The 20,699-nt window shown below is 43.3% G+C and overlaps 1 protein-coding gene across 4 annotated transcripts in view; it reads left to right on the top strand.

The window, feature by feature from the left end:
* The first annotated feature begins 945 nt into the window (after nt 1-945).
* The window catches only part of LOC110496267 (semaphorin-6D), a 101,856-nt gene continuing 82,102 nt past the window's right edge, over nt 946-20,699 (top strand). For 3 of the 4 annotated variants that reach the window (XM_036952839.1, XM_036952841.1, XM_036952838.1), the window contains exon 1: nt 6,694-6,898. The gene's annotated coding sequence lies outside the window, so the exon portion shown is untranslated. Of the gene's footprint in view, nt 1,062-6,693; nt 6,899-20,699 lie in introns of those variants that run through there. The other variant, XM_036952840.1, reaches the window with a different exon arrangement.

The raw sequence follows: 20,699 nt of genomic DNA, 5'->3' as shown, positions 1-20,699 counted from the left end.
CGGATGGATAGGTCCACCAGCTGATCAAGGCTCCCTACGAACGTCCTCGTGTAAACTACACATGTAGTGGTTGATCAGGGCCCGCTCATTCCATCCCGCGCCGGCGGCCAGAGTTCTAAAGTCCAGCGCAAACTCTTGAGCGTTCCTCATCCCCTGTCTTAGATGGTATAAGCATGTCCCTTCAGGTGGATGATCGAAAACCGCCTGGATACGGTGGGTGAAATCCTCGTAATTGTCCAACAATTTCCCTTCCCCAGATGGTGCTGGCCCATTCCAGTGCTTTACCAGTCAGACAAGAGATGAGGATGCTCACTCTCTCGCGTCCCGAAGGGGCTGGCTGAACAGCTGCCAGGTAGAGCTCCAGCTGGAGTAGGAACCCCTGGCACCCGAGAGTCGTTCTGTCATACTCACCCGGGAGAGAGAGCCGAATCCCACAGGATTCTGATGAAGGAAGTGTGGACATCTGGGTCGGTTGTTGTGGGAGCTGGAGAGGTGCTGATGGGTTGACCGGAAAGCCCCCTCTCTCCCATCGGTCCATGGTTTGCAGCATGCGATCCACGGCTGTACCGAGACTCTGTAAGATAGTCACGTGCTGCTGAACACGCTCCTCCAATGGGAGAGGAGGGCTGGCTGCACCTGCTGACTCCATTCTACAGTGCGCGATTCTGTCAGCGATTAGGTGAATGGATAAGGCGGAGTCAGGCGCAGGACACAGGTATGAGTAATAATCAGAGAATTGACACAAAATTTAAGCAATGTTCCAACAAGGAAAAACACAAATGTCCAGAGCACAAAATAACAAATCCACATGACAACGACAATCACGCACAAAACAGAAAGGGAAGCCAGAGGGTTAAATAAGGAACATTGATTATGGAATGGAAACCAGGTGTGTATAATGAAGACGAAACAAAACGAAAATGAAACATGGATCGGTGGTGACTAGAAAGCCGGTGACGTCGACCGACGAACGCCGCCCGAACAAGGAGAGGAACCAACTTCGGCAGAAGTCGTGACAGCCGTATACATGCAAGAAGAAGGAAGTGTGTGTCATTGTGCATGTGAGTAATGGCATTCCATGTCTGTGAGAGAGAAATGGTGTGCATGTGAGCAAGTATCTTTTTGGCTGGATATAGGGACCCATGTTTGTAACTACATGCAGGTCTCAAAGCATTAGATGGAGAGTCAACTGATCCACATCCAAGGGTTCTCACACACTGTGAATGTTGAAAAAGGGTCCACTAAGACACTTTTTTGTAACAGTTCCATGCATTTTGAAGTGATATGTTAAGTTTTTCACAGTTGGGATGTGGCAAATGGCATGGCTTGAAAGACAGTTTTAGTTCAGCTCAGACCTTTATGGTTCCATTTCTGGGCTACAACACTCCTGATGATATAGAGTACCAGTCAAAGGTTTGGACATGCCTACTCATTTAAGGTTTATTATTTTTACTATTTTCCGCATTGTAGAATAATAGTGAAGACATCAAAACTATGAAATAACACATATGGAATCATGTAGTAACCAAAAAAGTGTTAAACAAATGGTCCATATATTTTATATTTGAGATTCTTCAAAGTAGCCACCCTTTGCCTTGATGACAGCTTTGCAAACACTTGGCATTCTCTCAACTAGCTTCATGAGGTAGTCACCTGGAATGCATTTCAATTAACAAATGTTCCTTGTTAAAATTTAATTTGTGGAATTGATTTCCTTCTTATTGCGTTTGAGCGAATCAGTTGACAAGGGGTGGTAAACAGAACAAATCCCTATTTGGAAAAGATCAAAAGATCCATATTATGGCAAGAACAGCTCAAGAAGAGCTTCGTTAGCCTTATTTAGCTCAGGACGGCTAACGACACTCAAGCACACTGACATCTCTGCTAGGGTGACGGGGGGGGTGATCCTGTCCCTCTGATTTGTGGATAAGGGACTCAAGGGGGCCGTTGGCCAGCGTGATTTAATTCACACCGTGTCACCCTCCGCCTGTGGTCTGTCTGATGTTGTTATTCTGGGGAGCCCAATTCCCTTCTTCTCTCTAGTGTCTGACTGTGTCTTATTTACATTTTAGCCTACAAGTGAGAAGACATGAGGACTGTATTGGGTTAAAGTGGTTCTATAAGGGGTTGAGGTCAGTTACTGAACAAAGTAATGTCCACAGTCGGTCATGCACGGAAGTCTATGCAGGCTATAGATACTGTGTGTGTGTTTCTGTGTGTTTGCTCGTGCATTCCCTACTTGTATGTCTAAACGCATAAATGTGATGTGTGTAGATGTGCCTTCTAAAAAAAAAAATGACGTTTACGCCCTTGACTCCTCTCCACTACCTTTTTGGGTGGGACATGGGGCAAATCAATTTAAATTTCATTGTAATCCATCTGGGAGTTGTGTGTCGCTTCTCTTCTTCGGATTGTGTGACCCTCCCGAAAAATGAATTTGAACCTTCTCCCTGCCTTCTGTTCATGGCCTCCTCCCGCCTCCCACAGGACAAACAAAGGGACCCATTAAATATTTAGTGATTGCTTTCTTATAAACATATAAACACATAATTGAGAACATTAATTTCAATTTAGCAGGACCTCAAGGACAGTTGATGAAAATGGAAGTTCCTCTAGGTTCGTAGAGTTGGCTGTTATGTGCTTTAACTTGTGTTCTTCAACACTTAGTAACGTCATTCATTGGGAATAAAGTCAACTGCGTAAACCATAAACCATTGATCTGTTCCAAACCACGTTGATCATGTAGTCATCTATTAATCAATAAACGTACATGTATCTTGATTCATTATATTTATTGGCGGTTTCGCCCTTGTGAATTTAGATAGGAACACTGGTGATTGGTCGCTATCTTTAGGACAACTATAAGGAGGCAGATAATTTCCCCTTGAAAGATCCTCAGAGGGCAAGTGATGCCAGTCGGATGGCAGGGGGGCGGGGCAGATATGCTGTCAACTCCGATGCTCTTGGTCCAGAGAAGCGCTGACTGAGTGACCCACTGCTCAGGGAGAGACTCAGCGTAATTCAGTCTGTCTTCAAGTAATCACCATCTATTCCTACTTAACAATCCCAGAAGATACAGACAGGGAAGTTACCAAGTTGTTTGGCTCATGATGATCAAGTCCCTTTAGCTGTTTGGCTAAATGCAATGGGGATGTTATTTGTGCAGCTAGATTCTAGTGCCCAGTGTGTGGTGAACGTGAAACTCGCCTGTAGCATGTTTGGCTGGAGTATATCGGTGCTGTCACCTTCCTTGAGACCTACTGTACTGTCATTCATGGAGTGGCAGAATAGTCTCTTGCTCTGTTGGCTTAGATGGTTGGCTTGGAGTAGCCTGCACTGTTGTGCAGATGGCTCTGAGTTTGAGCATCACTTGATGCAGAACAGAATGCAGTCTATGCATGTTGAGGGCATTTAATTTACTTACTGAATCAACATAAATGATATAAGAAACATGGTCTAATGAGGCCAATGCACCACAAGGCTGTGTTAGCCTGCTGAGCTAAAGCTAAGGCATTAGCCCAGGGAGCTAACACAAGCCTTCTCATCAAGCAAGGTTACTCATCATCACATGAGCATAGTTCACCGAACCACCTCAGTTACACTAACCAGTAACCAATGTTCGATGCATCATTCACTCTTGGGGTGCTCTACATATGTGGGATGTATTTGTAATGCTTATTATAATATGAGGATGTATTTAGTATTCTTCTGCTTATGAGAATGTCCTGATTTTGTTTTAGGAGTGCCCAGCGGCTCCCCCAGGTAACTGTGCAATTATAACCCTGGTAATAGCTTCCCTCATAAAATAGTGCTTTTCTAAATAGACTTTGCAATTATGGCGCTTTAATTGTTAAAATACGGGCCAATTGTAAATACAAATGTACACTACAGGGTTTCAGTTTTTCATTTTCAGAATGCATTCAGATCATCAGATATTTACTCTCTTTCTCTGTCGCTCCCCCTTTCCGGCTGCTGCTGATAGTTTATGGTCTGGTGGCTTTGACGAAACACAGTAATTTCTCTCATGTCACTGATATCATTATTGCCGCCTGCAAATGGCTCTCCATCCTTAATGGCACTTGTGTTGAGTTTACACTCACAAACTTGTCCATCAGTCTGAATAACTCAATGATGAAATGGACGCCGATCCTACATGCTTGGGTTAACAAAGCAATGCAAAACACTGCATCGGTGTCCACATAACAACATGACCTTTTTATGAATAGGCAGCACCATGGCGAGAGGAAGGAAAAATAAACATCAGGCTACAGTATAATCATGTAACAGTAGCTTTGACTTTGACAACAAAAAACAATTTCCCATGATGCAACAATTCTCATAACAAATAGGCCTATAATTTAAAGAATGTGGCTCATGTTAATAAAAAATAAAAAAATAGGTATTTTTCTCACTCTGGATAAACCCATTGTGTCTTTACTCCTAATTACCCTGTATAAAACGGCATCTAATTTGAATGAATAACTTTTGTTGAAAATAAACGGCCGACTTTGAATGACACAAAGTGGGTTCAGCACGCGGCTATTTCTTGCTGTTTCACCAGAGGTTGTTGTGAAATGGAAAACGGCGGTTGCAGGAAAATTCACCGGGGATGTTGGGACATTGATCCCCGAGATTGAAATGTGAGTTGAGCGGTGTGCTCGAAATGCTTTGATTGCTGGCAAAGCAATGTTTGGACTATAGCTTAAAATGTAGAATAATACCACTTAATGACTTAGTTCGCAAGGTGAGTGCCTAAGTGTTTGATCAGAACCCTCCAAGTGAGACTGTGTAATGTCTCACATATATTACTGATATAGGGAGAGAACGCGTTATGGTCAAAGTAGACCGGATTTGTATTTGATCCATAGAGAAGTGAGAAAGCCATGGCAAACTCTATGCAATGCACAACTAGGCATTTTTCTTTTCCCTAATATTGTTGCTGGTTATTCCTACTTGCTTGTGACTATGCTTATACTTATATCAAAATAAGATGATATGGTATATCATAAACTCAGAAAAAAAAGAAACGTCCCTATTTCAGGACCTTGTCTTTCAAAGAGAATTAGTAAAAATCCAAATAACTTCACAGATCTTCATTGTAAAGGGTTTAAACACTGTTTCCCATGCTTAAGACACTAACAGCTTACAGACGGCAGGCAATTAAGGTCACCGTTATGAAAACCTAGGACACTAAAGAGGCCTTTCTACTGACTTTGAAAAACACCAAAAGAAAGATGCCCAGGGTCCCTGCTCATCTGCGTGAATGTGCCTTAGGCATGCTGCAAGCAGGCATGAGGACTGCAGATGTGGGCAGGGCAATAAATTGCCATTTCGGTACTGTGAGACGCCTAAGACAGCGCTACAGGGAGACATGATGGACAGCTGATCGTCCTCGCAGTGGCAGACCAAATGTAACAACACCTGCACAGGATTGGTACATCTGAACATCACACCTGCGGGACAGGTACAGGATGGCAACAACAACTGCCCAAGTTACTGGACTGAGGGCTTGTAGGCCTGTTGTAATGCAGGTCCTCACCAGACATCACCGCCAACAACGTCGCCTATGGGCACAAACCCACCATCGCTGGACGAGACAGGACTGGCAAAAAGTACTCTTCACTGACGAGTCGCAGTTTTGTCCCACCATGGTCAGATTCACGTTTATCATCGAGGAATGAGCGTTACACCGAGGCCTGTACTCTGGAGCGGGATCGATTTGGAGGTGGAGAGTTCGTCATGGTCTGGGCCAGTGTGTCACAGCATCATCGGACAGAGCTTGTTGCCATTGCAGACAATCTCAACGCTGTGCATTACAGGGAAGACATCCTCCTCCCTCATGTGGTAGCCTTCCTGCAGGCTCATCCTGACATGACCCTCCAGCATGACAATGCCACCAGCCATACTGCTTGTTCTGTGCATGATTTCCTGCAAGACAGGAATGTCAGTGTTCTGCCATGGCCATGGAAGATTCCGGATCTCAATCCCATTGAGCACGTCTGGGACCTGTTGGATCGGAGGGTGAGGGCTAGGGCCATTCCCCCCAGAAATGTCTGGGAACTTGCAGGTGCCTTGGTGGAAGAGTGGGGTAACATCTCACAGCAATAACTGGCAAATCTGGTGCAGTCCATGAGGACGAGATGCACTGCAGTTATTAATGCAGCTGGTGGCCACACCAGATACTGACTGTTGCTATTTTGACCCCCCTTTGTTCAGGGACACATTATTCCATTTCTGTTAGTCGCACGTCTCTGAAACTTGTTCAGTTTATGTCTCAGTTGTTGAATCTTGTTATGTTCATACAAATATTTACACGTTAAGTTTGATGAAAATAAACGCAGTTGACAGTGAGTGGAAGTTTATTTTTTTGCTAAGTTTAGTTTATAGTACATAGTATTTATAGTACTTATCTATAATAAGATGCTTCATGTTTGCCTTAATATTTGACTTAATTCTTACCAAACGTTGCTTTTTTTGTGCGTCAACAATTAGACATTTTAATTAAGTGTTAAAAAGAAAAGTGGGGTGGAAAAAGCTCAGAATATTTTTATGCTTACAGTCTGGACTGGAGTCCAAAATCTGGACCATGGTTTGAACGGGGTGGGAGGTGCCACCTGCATCGTCTACCGTGCTGCGCCCCCTAATTGGTCGTAAAGGTTCTTTCATGCAAACGAGGAGGGTGTGTCCTGGGCGAGACAACAGCAGCGCGTCTGGGAAGGTCTTCCGCTGCTTTAGTGTATGTAGTGAATGCAAACACAACAGCGTGCGTTCTGGGAATTACGACGTTCTATGAGTGAAATAGTGATTATTTTCTGACTGTTCCCTCTTCGTCGATACACTTGCTGGAATTTTGGATTATTTCTCTCGGAAATATTTTGCGGGATTAATTTGTGAGAAGGTAAATTCTGTGTTGTCGCCCCTGTGCGGTGTGTGTCGCTGACAATCTGTGTCTGCTCCCTCTGTACATTTCGCTTGGTTCAAATGTTTGAACGATCGGTCCTCGTGCAGAACATATGTTGTGGGTTCTGTGTTTTCTGTCTTTGCAAACCCACTGAACTGAATTTACGAACTAAAATTTTGAAAACCTTCAACCCACGGCGCTCTGGTTTGACACGTCTGACATATCAATCCAAGTGAGACTGTCACACAAGGTGTCAAACATTTGAATGAGAAAAACATTGCATTTATTCTAGTGTCCGGTTTTTGTAGCTTGCAACCTTTCATTTTAGGCTATATGACAGCCTATTTTATTAGGTTTGTGTTTTCCAAGTAGTCTACATCTTTATTATAGGGCACTTGATGACTTTCCAGATTGATGGTCACTCTCTTGTAGTTTGTGATTATAATGTATGTACAATTCTTTGCCCAGCTATTCAAGTTTTATAGGGTGCGGGGTCGTCAATGAAGTCATCAATGAATATCGCTGGGGACAACTTCTAAGGATTGTCAGTGTATGACAAACTATTTACAAAAATATCGAATGCTTCAGGGATGTAAAGTTGCCAAGCCTATAAAGTCGTCAACTTGAAGTGACATATCATCCTACATATAATTGGTGTGTATTGTAGCCAATAATCATTAATTATATTGAGGCTTTCAAAGTTATCATATCAGTTACGAAATGCTTTGTTCAGGCTGTGTAAATTGTGTACCTGTTTCTTCAACAAAAAACAAATGTCATGATCTAATCATAGAATACCATTTAGAATAATCTTTTCACTTAATTTTTGTAATAAAAATCATGTTTCAACACAGGGGGCGTTGTAAAAATGATATTACATGACGATCATTGAAATATTTTCTGCTAAACCCACGGTTGTCATTGCCTGTTATTTCCCCTGAAATCTCTGCCGCGGGACTCGCCTTTTGTCCTAATCCGTTTCCCTCACCGTACTGGTTTACAATCAAAACCCGGATTTAGCGATTTAAATCCAGTCTGGCCATCTGCAGTTGCCTGCGAAAACAGTCTAAATTAGCTCGTTTTATGCTTTTATTCAAACAAAGCCTTTACGCAATAACAGATTGTATGACACACGTTTTGGCAGATATAGGGCAATATAATCGAAGTTGCTTGCTCTCTTCAGGTGGTTAATTGCCTTGCGCATTGTCTTTTCCTCAAATCTTTTGTCCGTCTTTTGTTATCGTGCAATTATGCCAATGCTTCAAGTCCTCCCTCTTTGTATTTGGGAATAGGCCTATATAGATCTTATGCAATTGTAACATGGAAAGACTTGTTACAAGCTCAACGAAGTTATGTGAAAATGAAGTAGGCAGCAGGCTGTTAACGGAATGCTCACTCGCACAGAATTCTGCAGTTGGCAACTTGAAGTGCAAGAGAAACGTTCTCTATTGACAGAGCTATCTGAAACATTTATGCACTGTTAAAATTGTATAAGATATTTAAGGCTTCAATGCACACAGTGTATAGGACAGGCTACTGTAATCGACCACACTGCCCCACTCTCTGGAGAAGAGAGCTATCGTGTGTCAACCCCACGTTTTTCCATCATCTCACCTCAGTTTAGCCATCATATATCTCACCTCAGCAGGATGTTGTTGGAGCCTGCAGACTGATGTGTATGTGCGACTTATACAGTGACATTTCGGGGTCTCTATTTTTGAATGGGACCATCCCATCTGGGCCTAATAGTAAAGGTAAACTGTAAAAACGTGGCATAAACACAACCAGTCATGTTTTCATCTGATTGTCAAACAAATCCCTTCAACAAACAAGTTACCTGTGCAAGTTCGTCCACTCAAATAATTCAAGCATGCAAACAGTACTCTCTGTGCACACGCCTTTTGTTAAATGAAAAGAGGCACCGTTTAACAGAACACAGTGACATTCGGCGAGTATCTCGTAGCCCGAATTAATTGACGCGTCTTGCTGACACGTTGACCTTTTTTGTAAAAACCTGAAAAGGGACTGAAATACGGGACCGGGATGATGGGTGCAGCCACATGGAAATAATAAAAATATAAAAACTGACTGATGTGGGGGTGTTAGTTTCATTTGGAATAAGATTTTTATTTTTATTTTTTTACCGCTGTTGCAGTAAATTGCATTATTTAGAAGTTTGACTTTTCTTGCATTTAGGGGAGGGTCATATTTCATTCAAGGGGGGTTTAGACCCCCTGCCCCCTGGTAATTCGCACTGTGTGTGTATGTCAATGTAAGCACACGTTCACTTTTTGCATGCATATGCATTCGCTGTGGGCGTGTGTCACGTGTTTCATGACTGACGAAGTCACTGATGCTGTGAATAGGTGACCTCGCTCTAGGAAGATCACTCCCTCCCTGCCACATCCTACCACACACGTCTTTCTCTCTAGGCCTCTCTCTACCCACCATTACAGTAGACCTCAGGTGCCCAAAAGGGTGTGTGTGTGTCAACCAGGCAGTTGATTTGTAGATCACTGAATCCGTGTTACAAACAGCTGATCTATCTGAACTGAAGCCAGTTTTCTGGTATGCGCTCTCGGTTTTGGAGACAGCCTTAATTGGCTAACTGATAATAACGAGTTTGGGTTCACAACCTAAAGGGCATCGTTAGCTGGCGCCACAACAAAAGCCTCGGTGTCATCGGCCCACATCTCTTTTAACGATTTTATTTTTTTTATTTATTTTTACAAAAGAAAACGAGCCTCATTGTTTTGCCTCACTTAAAATAGAACTCAAACGTGAGCGCTGTCTTTAGTCGGTGTTATGTTGATGCCTTTCCCCCTTAGTGAGAGTCGTATCTTTAGCCTGTTGGCTTCATTAATTTCAACACCTATCTATCTCGCTGGGAATTGTTCGTTTTTTTTTTCTTGAACTATGACACATCTGCTTGTGTATAATGTTTAAATCTATTCAGTGGGCTTCTGTTGACATACGTTTTCATATCGTTGGACCGGGTTGTGTATGTGGCTGGACTTGAGCACACAGATCATGCCGTATTCTGTCTATGCTGAAACATGGCTTCGACAAAGTTTGAAAAACATCAGCACTGCATTGAATGCGTTTGCACGTACACAAAGTCTAGTCCTAATCAGCATGGAACCCTACAGTGTTTTGTCCATGTGGTTATAAAAGCATTAACATGCACAGTTGTATCTGCCAGCTTGAATTTCCAGCACACAACTCCCAACAGGTTTATCTCAGCTTGGATGTGAAACCACCCCTCTGTGCTGAGTGCAACAGTCTGCACATCACCTTGGGATGTCATCGCTGTTTTAATAGTGGCACTATTGTCTGTACAGTGCAGTGTCTTTTTATTTTGGTTGGGACATCTACACTTGTGGACATTAGCTCTCTGACACACCATCTGTCTCCCCGACCACTGGGATGCACTGCCGTCTCCCCGTCGCTCTGCTGTGACTGAGGGTGACACAGTGGGAATGGTGAGGTCATGGTTGGAGAACCGTAGCACCATGACAGGGGAACTGTCTCTAGCCAGTTTTGAGATGAGGGAATTAGAAGAGCAGGATGTGGGAAGTTCTCAGTGGGAAGCTGAGGATGCTTCTGATGAGATTGAGGGGGGAGGGAATGGGTGTGTGTGTGTGTTCTTGAGGGTGAAAGAGAGAGCAATGCTTGTGTTGGATTTGATTCATGGCGTGGGTAGTTTGGGTGAGTAGCCAGTGTGGTCACTAACAAGTGAACATATGCCTGTGTGATTGTCATTCTGCCTGATGTGTGGTTGCTTTGTGTGCATGTGTCTTTTTGGCCTAATATTTGTATCAGTCTAACGTCTAGTCTGTTGCTCCACTCTGTAGCTCCAGAGGGTCTGGAAAAGATCCACTTCCTTTGTTTGTCAATACTAATCTCTCCATTCACCAGCCGGGTTGGGTTCTGCTTGCCAGCTGTGATGGCTTCAATTGACCCTGCCCTCGTAGCTTTTTTTATTTTGCCCAAAGATTGTGTCCCGCTCACTGATGGGCCTGCAGATGCTGAAGCACCCTGGGAAATGGTCAGTTTTGTCCAGGGTGTGATTATCCCCCCCCCCCCCCCCCGGCTGTCTCTGTCCAAACGTTGGCTGCTGAATTATGTGTCGCCGGTGGAGAGGTCCTCAAAGGTCTGTTGCGCCTAATGCCCCCAGAGGTAATGAGCGCTGAAATTGCCTTCCCCCTCAGGTGCCTCTAGTCTCTGCGCCACATTCCTTATTACTTCATGTTTTCTCCTCTGTCTCCTTTCCTCTCTTCTCAAATGATGGGGGGAAAATAGATAGTTACAGTGCCTTCAGAAAGTATTCATACCCCTTGACTTATTCTACATTTTGTTACAGCCTGAATTAAAAATTGATTTAAATATTTTTTATCCATCTACACACAAAACCCCATAATGAAAACATGTTTTTAGAAATGTTTTCAAATGTATCTTGGGTATCAGCTTTGCTCATTTGGATTTGGGGAGTTTTTCTCTATTTCTTTGCAGATTTTCTCAAGCTCTGTTAAATTAGATGGGGAGCGGTGGTGAACAGCAATCTTCAAGTCTTTCCACAGATTTTTGATGCGATTCATATCTGGGCTTTGGCTGGGCCGCTCAAGGACTTTCACATTCTTGTTCTGAAGCCATTCCAGCTTTGCTTTGGCAGTTTGGTTGGGGTCATTGTCCTGTTGGAATGTAAATCTTTGCCACAGTCTTAAGTTTGTTTGCACTCTGAAGCAGGTTCTCATCAAGGCCTGTTTGGTTCCATTCATTGTTCCCTGTCTTACCAGTCTCCTAGTCCCTGCCACTGAAAAGCATCCCCATAGCACAAAACTAATTTGAATTCAGGCAGTAACACAACAACATCTGGAATAAGTCAAGAGGTACGAATAGGTTATGAAGGCACTTTACATTGCAATATTATTTTGGACAATATTATAAAGATACTTTGACTCCAAGTACCGATTTTGTAAAATACATAGTTTTTTTATAGCTAGGAAGCTTTAGCTAGCGCTAGTTGGCTGTACTTGCGCTAAAACAGCGGTATTTTTCATCCTAAAGCTTGTTCGCCATCTTATTAAATAGTGATCCAACATGTTTTCCATGACTGACCAGAACACATTTTCTCATGCTTTCTGCAGCAGACATGTAATGAGCAACGTTTGGAACATCAAATTGCAGTATCAAATTGCAATACATGTTGCTTATCGTGAATTCCCTGGTATTTCCCAGCCCTACTCTTCTCACCCATATACTTTTCTCTCTCCTCTCTTCCCCTCACCTCTTTTCTCCTCGTCTCTTCTCATCTTTTCTTCTCTCTTGTACCTCCAGCTTTTCAAACGTTCTCCCACATTTTCCTCATCTTTTCACTCTCCCCTATTGCCCTGTTGTTGGTTCTATCCACACAGTTTCATAACACTATCTTTACTGCATCACGTGGGAGCAACATAAAACCAGGTCTTTTATGATGTTTTGCTTTTTTAGGGCTGTATTTGGTAAGAGACTATGTTGAGGCGAGGTGATTAGTTTTCCCAATTCGGAAGCAACGGGTCTCTTATGCCCAGTCATGTCTGAGTATATAAAAACCACAAAGCAATTGCCTCCTGTGCAAATGAAGGATCTGTGAAATGCTGTAGCAGTCGTCATTGTCGGGGGGGGGGGGGGTTGACGCCTCGTATTGTAGCTCAGCGGTAATCCCAGCATGCTCGTGTAGACTCCCCATGATCCTCCCTGCTGCTCCTGATTAAAAAAATGTCAGCAAATCTATCGGAAAGACTCCTTTCACAGTTTCCGGCTCAGTAACTAGCTTTGGCCTAATGTCACCATCCATGAACCCAGCACACTCTCCCCAAATGACTTAATTGTCAACACATCCCCTCCATACAAGCTCTTATTTGCTGAGCGCCTTTAGAAACCGTCAGACTTTTGAAGCTGTGTCCAGTTTTTCATTATGAATGAGGTTCAAAGGGGCTTGGGGCTGCTTGTGCCAAATTTATCGCTATCCCATTCACTTAATGATAGTGCATGTCTTTCCTCCTTCCATTGATTAGATGTTGGCATATAAAATGGCTGAAGAGTCCTTTCTGCGGCTGGCCTGCTTCACAGGGAGATTGGGGTGTCGCTAAATCAGGTTAATGGTTGATGGTGTCTGCCGATATGCAGCACAGAGACTGTTTTATGAGCTTGTTTGGTAAGGCGTGGCGATAAAACAAGACATTGCTTGGAGGAACGCATTTTCTGTAGGGGTGTTTTTGTTCTGTGCATGCCCTGTCACTACGCTGGTACTCGCTTAAAGCTGCAATATGTTACTTTTTGGGTGACCTGAGCAAATTCACATAGAGATGTGTGTTATAGATCTCGCAATCTGTTTTGAAAGCAAGTCTAAGAAGCGGTAGATCTGTTCTGTGTGCTATTTCTACGCATCCCGTTCTTAAGTTTTGCTTTTGCATATTTTACTTTTGGTTTTGTACACTTGGGCCAGTAATCGAATCCCCGAGCTGACGAGGTAAAAAACTGTTGTGGTTAAACCCACTGTTCCCCGGGCGCCGAAGACGTGGATGTCGATTAAGGCAGCCCCCCCCCCGCACCTCTGATTCAGAGGGGTTGGGTTAAATACGGAAGAAACATTTCAGTTGAAGGTATTCAGTTGTACAACTGACTAGGTATCCCCCTTTCCCTTTACCGGCTGAAAATACAATCTTTTTGGTTATGGAAAATATATCAGTGGTTTAGATGGTACAATGATTATCTACACTATACTTTCTTGTTTTGTCACAAACTGAAATTAGACTAACTATTCAAATTGTATTAACCAGAAAATGGCGGAGCCATTTCTGTATAGTGCATCTTTTAAAAATCATTTCCGCTGAGATTTGTAGACGTAGGCTGCCAGAGTTGTCAACTTCTTTCTTCTTGCGAGCCCTCTTTCTTTCCCCCACCTTCTTTCTCCTGTTTTATTTTTCTTGCCACATTGCTTGTTTGCTTGCTTGAAGTTGAAGTGCAGGTGCTGGCAAACACAACAGTCAAAATTCCTTAGCGCAAGCGTCCCAGGAATGTAAAAGTATAAGGAAGCAAAGTGGGGTGAAGGGAGTTTGGGGAAGAAAGATCCCGCAGAATTCCTAAGTGTGCCAAAATGGGTCTGTTTGACAGAGGGGGGAGAGAGGGGGAGGAAGAGAGGGAAAGGGAGGGAGGGGAGGAGCCACGCTGAAGAAGGCTTGAGAGGCCACGGACGCTCAAGATCTTTAACTTTGTCCCAGTCCGATGAGGCTGGAGAGAAGTCCAAAAAAGGAGAAGAAAGAGCTTTCCAAAACGTACAGCTGCAAGCTGTCTCTTCCAAGCACTTAAAACGTTGCTTGGCTTTGTGCAACACATGGAGCTGGGTGAAAAATCTGGTCTCTGTAATTGTTCCAAGGGCTCTCTATGGCAATTAATGGAACAATAATTACAGTAGCGCGGTTAGACAACGGGAGAAATTGATGATTTGGTGCTGCTAATTTGCCGGCTGAAGTCATTTTCGAAAATTATTTCTGTAATCAGGTTGAGAGATGAAATGAGGCAGAAAATGGAAGGAACCAGATATTGGATTTCAGAGCTGTTCATTGGGTTTCATATTCATTCATTGCTCCCCTATAGTATCTCCTCAACCCTTACCAGCATGTGTTGCACATCACCTCAAGGACTGTTTCATTCGCTGGTCCAGTTTCAAGCTATCTTTAGCAAATAATAGCGTCACCAGTAAGAGATGGAACGGCAGTTGAAAGCCTGGCGACTGGAAGGAAGACAGGAAGCAGGTGACAGATGGAGTGTTCCATGTCCTCTTCTCTCTCTCTAGCTCAGGCTGGACCAGAACCAAACATCTGGTTTGTCTCTTAGGACTTGGTGGTTTGGGCAGTGTGGGTTATATGCGGAGAGAGGAGACTGACTGGTGTTCAGGCTTTGGTTTGGAAAAAGGGTCTATATTTAAACCTGGGAGTGTGTGAAGGGGGACAAAGGTCAGGGGGTACAGGGCGGTTGCAAAGGGGGTTTGAAGCACTGCCTGTCCTCAAACCACCCCCCCCCCCTCCTAAACAATTTCCCCCTGTGTTCATGTTTGGGAAAAGACAAAGAGAAATAACCAAGGAGAGAGAGAGAGAGAGAGAGATGTAGAGTTTGTCAACGTCAGTGGTGTGCTGATGGACAAAGGGAGGCTCATTCTGTGAGAGATGATGACGCATAGCTGTAAGAGGGAGAAAGGGAGAGTGATTTTGCTAGCTCTGGATTTCAACGATGGTAAACATCATTGCCATTATTTCACCTGGAAGCAGGTTGCTTGTCGGTCTCAGGTTCAGACATTCACAACCGGTTTGTTAATGGTGTTTGCATGCTCAAATTGATGATGGTAATTTGCTGATTGACCTAATGTTTTTAACTTCACAGTATTCCCTAAATATCTATCTCTGGCTCTGTGATGTCACCCTTCTGGGCCTGACTGCAGTGAATAATGGGTTGATCATATCAGTAGAAGGGAAAACATTAAATAGAGGGCGAGATTGACAGAGCGAGAGAAGGGGGAGAAAGAGCGCTTTGAGGAGAAAGGGAGATTGGGGTGAAATAAGGAAGGAAGGACAGAGTGAGGAATTCGCATTGTTTTTGTTCTTAAGAGAGTATATTCAGAATAAACTCTCCCCTTTTACTATGCCAGGAAGTTGGCAGATGTAAATGTTGCCCTATGACCCAAAGGGTCAAAGTCTTTGTGTGTGGCACCTTTTAATACAATGTCTCGTCTTTAAAATTGTATGGAGGATGCATCCAGGAAATAATTTGAGCAAGGAGAAATACTACTCACGTCACAAGGAGCAGTACAAGGCCAGAAAAACGAACTAACCTTTGGGAAATGCAACAGGCAATCGAACAATAAGACTTGACTGGTTCGGTGAATGCTCTTTGAAGTGTCAAGGTGGGTATGGCAGTTACAACGTAGGGTTTAGCCCATCGGCCGTTGTCACGTTTTAATGTAAAACATATGACAAAACGTTAAAAGACAACTCAAATGTCTTGCGGGAAAATAATAGTCCTAATAAATTGCGACAGAATACACTTAATATAAATCATTAGTTTTAGAAGTAGTACTAAGTTCACTCCGGTTATTTTGCCGGACTCTAATGAAAATGATGGTCCAAATCATGGCTCCATCCTTCCATACACGGAGCGTAATGTTCTTAATTAACAGTTAGCGCTAACGTCTGTCTCTTTCCATACACTCTTGGCTGTTTCCGAGTCATTGGGGTAGATGGCTGTATTGGTTTAGCAGAGCTTTGATTTCCCTGCCAGTATGAAAATCAATGTTCGGCGGGGCCAGTGTCTTTTATGGCCTAGATTAGCATGCTAATGTCAGAGTAGCGGGAGTAGCTAATCAGATTCTCGTAGTGCTCGTGCAGCTAATATCGTATGAAACACACCATTAGTGGAGAATGATTTTCCGCCAATCCCCCACCCTTCAATTATTTTAACTAGCTTCTTGGAAAGATGTGCCAGAAATGGGAAACAGTATGGGGTAAGCCGAGATGGAGAGCTTATGGAAGACTGCCTCAAACCGCTATATGCTGTTACCCGCTGTGTTTTTCTATTACTCTAAACCTCTGTGGAGGCTGGTCGCTCAGGAGCACGTGGCGTGGGTCTGGGCTCATGTTTGTCTGGCTGAAGTGAGTCTGGTTTGGGCTAAAGTGAACCAGAATGGACAATACTCTACAGTGGCTTGTTCTTGTCCCATTCCTTCATCTGCACTGATCTGAAAAACAAAACAAGTCTGCCATTTTAGACTATTGAGGTACAACCATGGAGGCAGATGTGACTTCAAAAAAGCTCAGGTTTCTAGAAACAATCTGTTATTGGCCAAGTTAGTTTGATAGAGACTGTCCAGATATGAGCTTAGATGGCCTAAACGGACAAAGCTGACCTCTGATCTGACATGTTGGGGGAAAGATTACAGCGTACTTTGTGCCTTCTGTTGACTGATGGAGAAGAGTCACTTTGATTCCTTTCTGAGCAAGTTGTCAAGACAGTCTGATTGAGCTTCTCTGCTCTGACACACTAGCCAACCACACACACACACACACACACACACACACACACACACACACACACACACACACACACAAGAAAAATCCCTTTTCCACCATAGGGCATCCGCACCGTGCTGGGTCAGCTAGGTCATGAAGCAAGGAGGGGGGTCAAGTGATCTGTACATGGCCCAAATGGAATGTCGCGATTTTATCCACGTCCCACAGTGTTTCCAAAAACACGGAAGAGGGTCTTCTATGGCTCCCGCTGTGGTTTAGACGATACAAAGCAATATTTGATAGCAACTCCTTTTGGTGTGCGAAACGTTCTGATACGCTCATGGAATATGTTACTCTGTAGCTGTAGGAGCTCACTCGGTGCCCCTGGTTTGTAGCTGTAGGAGCTCACTCGGTGCCCCTGGTTTGTAGCTGTCCCTATTAGTGCCGCGCGGTAAACTGAAACTTCAGTACTTTTTCCGATACAAACGAAAAACACATTTGGTACCAGAATATTTGTTACGTTCGGTACTTCTATCAAATGTGCCTCGCGGGATGGAGAGGTTCAAGTCTAACAGCGCAGCCCCTTTTTTTATAGCGAGAAGAGCAAATAGCCTGATCCACTGACTCATTCATTGCTCGAGCTGTCGGGCCTGCATTGTTAGCTCCCCTCATACTGCACAGAGGTTAACACACCTGAATAATGCAACGCAGCACGTTGAAACGGTTCATTACTGTTCACAACACAATGTCCACAGAACACTTGCATCGCAAGACGATACCTGTAGATTCCAGCTTTAATTGTAGGCTAGCTTTTTTTGCCAGCTAACAGCTGAATTCACTACCCTCGCACTTTGTTTGTGACGCCATAATGAAAAATATGCACATTTCAGAAAATGTTACTTAATGTTCAAATTCGATGATATTGAACTCAAAAGATGACCTAATGATTGAACAGAGCAGTAGCTGTGTTTCTGTCTTGGTCAAGTGCAATTCTGTGACTTTGGCTAATATGTCTTTTTTTTTTTAGCTGTGGTATTGTTTGGGATTGAGTATACATTGTATTGTGATACTAAACCTGATATTGGTATCAAAGTCAAAATTCTAGTATCATGACAACATTTGGGAATATGGGTCCATTTCTGTCCAGAGGCGCTTGTCTGGCCCATGAGTCAACTGTGTGGGTTTATCGTCAGGCCCTGACGTCTCTTTGACGTCTCTCTCCTTTTCTGCCTCTTTCTACTTTCTCTGTTCTCTCTAGGCTTTTCTCTCTCTCTTTGCTTGTTTTTTTCCTTATTTCGCTCGCTCTCGCTCTCTCAGGGCATACCTAGGTAAACTCTTGTCTAGGCGAGAGGAGGTTGTGGTATGTTGAAAAGCTGAAGAGCCTCTCTGTCTGTAGTCAGGTGTTAGATTGGGCTGGTGATGAGGGAGTTGGATTGAGTTCACATGAGGCAAGGCTACGCTGTTCATTATCTCACAATCCTCTGGGATGGGGGTGGAGAAAGCGTCTGTAGAAAACAAGTTGCTTTGTCCTTCAGTCCAGCATAGCCAAGGCAAGGCATCTCTCTTTCTCTTTCGTTCTCTCTCTCTAAAATTCAATCTGCGTTTAATAGCATGAATGACGAGGCCGATGTTGCCAAAGAGAAGTGATATACAGTAAATGACAATTATAAAAACAGCGAGAGCAATAAGATTAGACGCTATAATGCTAAAGATATGAACAGTACCAGTTTCACCTGGAATGCTTTTCCAACAGTCTTGAAGAAGTTCCCACATGCTGAGCACTTGTTGGCTGCTTTTCCTTCACTCTGCCGTCCAACTCATCCCAAACCATCTCAGTTGGGTTGAGGTCGGGTGATTGTGGAGGCCAGGTCATCTGATGCAGCACTCCATCACTCTCCTTCTTGGTCAAATAGCCGTTACACAGCCTGGAGGTGTGTTGAGTCATTGTCCTATTAAAAAAACAAATGATAGTCCCACTAAGCGCAAACCAGATGGGATGGCGTATCGCTGTAGAATGCTGTGGTAGCCATGCTGGTTAAGTGTGCCTTGAATTCTAAATAAATCACTGACAACTTTACGGTGGGAACCACACATGCAAAGATCGTCCGTTCACTTACTCTACAATGTAGAAAATAGTACAAATAAAGAAAAACCCTTGAATGAGTAGGTGTGTCCAAAATGTTCACTGGTACTGTAGATGATCAAATAGATATCCAATACAGAAATGTAATAACGGTCTACCTTCAGAATCATTCTTTCTCTCATTCTCTCACAGTCTCTTTTTTTCCCCCTCTTGCTCTCCCTCCCCTCTGAATTTGAAATGCTACTGTTCAACCAGTGGCTCTCTGAAATGTCAAGGGGGTCATCGGCAAATTGTATCATGTAGCTGATGATGAAATTCCGAGATGAGGTCAACTGCAACCTTTTCCTGGCCTCTGGAACTTAAATTTCACACTTTCTAACCTATTCGATCTCGTTCGAGAGGTGTAAAGCTCATTTCCCCAACAGAAGTAGCCTATTATCACGTCAGTCAGATATAAAGGGCTAATTGGAATATTAGTTTGGTGGCTAATATTGTATTTTTGTCAAATAAAATGGGTTTGAGGTTCGATTTTTATTTTTTTCTCCCAAGATGAACAGGAATTTTCCTCACTTTGGGTTCATTCTGATTTTGAATGGGACACGCAAGACGTATTGGATCTTGAACATCCTTTCAAATGTTGCATTTAAGGCCATCTCATTCTTTGGTCGTCTGGGTTCCTAAGTCTGAAGCCTTTTTTGATGTCACTCTACACTAAGACCATCGGGGTCTTGTCGGGACACAGGTGGTCGACTATTCCTTTTCGCCAAGGTGATGTCAGAAATCACCCCTGGATACCCTGTCTTTCTCCCTCCCCCTCCCCCCAAGGTCAGCATCTGTTTGATTAATCGCTCATTCCCTAACGGGGACATCTTAGCTATTCATCATCTTGGATCAAGCACCAGGAGACTGGGTCAGGGTTGGGTATGAGAAGCAGGAATTCTGATAGTCACACGTAGGCCTACTCCCTGTACTCTCGGCTCTATTGAATGACGAGTACGTTTAAATGCAGTGTTGTGTTTGGCGGTTTCTTTCAGGATTTTAACGTGTTCCCTTAAGTTGTTTCCCTTAATTAGGAAGATGTTTATGGACTTCGTAGCTGCAAGTGCTAGTGAAAAGAATAGCTTTGGTTGGTATGACATGTCTCGCCACCTACTGGTGTTCCAATTTTTTTGAGATCCCACTCTCTGAACTAAAATGCACAATGGACTCTGATGCTTCTGGTGTTGTCTAAACCAGCATGATGTATTTTCATATTTTTGTCCCGTGTTATGTTTTGAGTGTCGTTTTTTCCCCCCATCACTATTTGTCCCATTCTAAGCCTAAGTCCACTTGGCGTCATGTGACTTGTGTTGGAATAGGAGTGGTTGCTGAACAGAATGTGAGATACTGTAAGCTTGAGAAAATAAAGCTTTTATTAGTAACTTGGACCTTTTGACGATTCACCCCGTGAGAAGCAGAGAAAATAGCCAACTAATTGTAGGAAGAAATCCCAATTCCAGCTTTATTTTAATGTTCATTAAATAATTTGCCATTATATTTGGCTTTGTAGCAATCCGAATCTTCAAGTATTTAATTAAAAAGGTTTGTCAAATACTTTCAAACTTGGTCCACAGAAATCTCTAATTTATCCTTCACTGTTCTGTTCTTTAACACTGAAATCCCACTCATTGTT

The sequence above is a fragment of the Oncorhynchus mykiss genome, chromosome 18 (genome assembly GCF_013265735.2).
Source record: "Oncorhynchus mykiss isolate Arlee chromosome 18, USDA_OmykA_1.1, whole genome shotgun sequence".
NCBI lineage: Eukaryota > Metazoa > Chordata > Actinopteri > Salmoniformes > Salmonidae > Oncorhynchus > Oncorhynchus mykiss.
The sequence above is the reverse complement of the archived record's forward strand: the minus strand, read 5'-3'. Positions and strand labels throughout refer to the sequence as shown.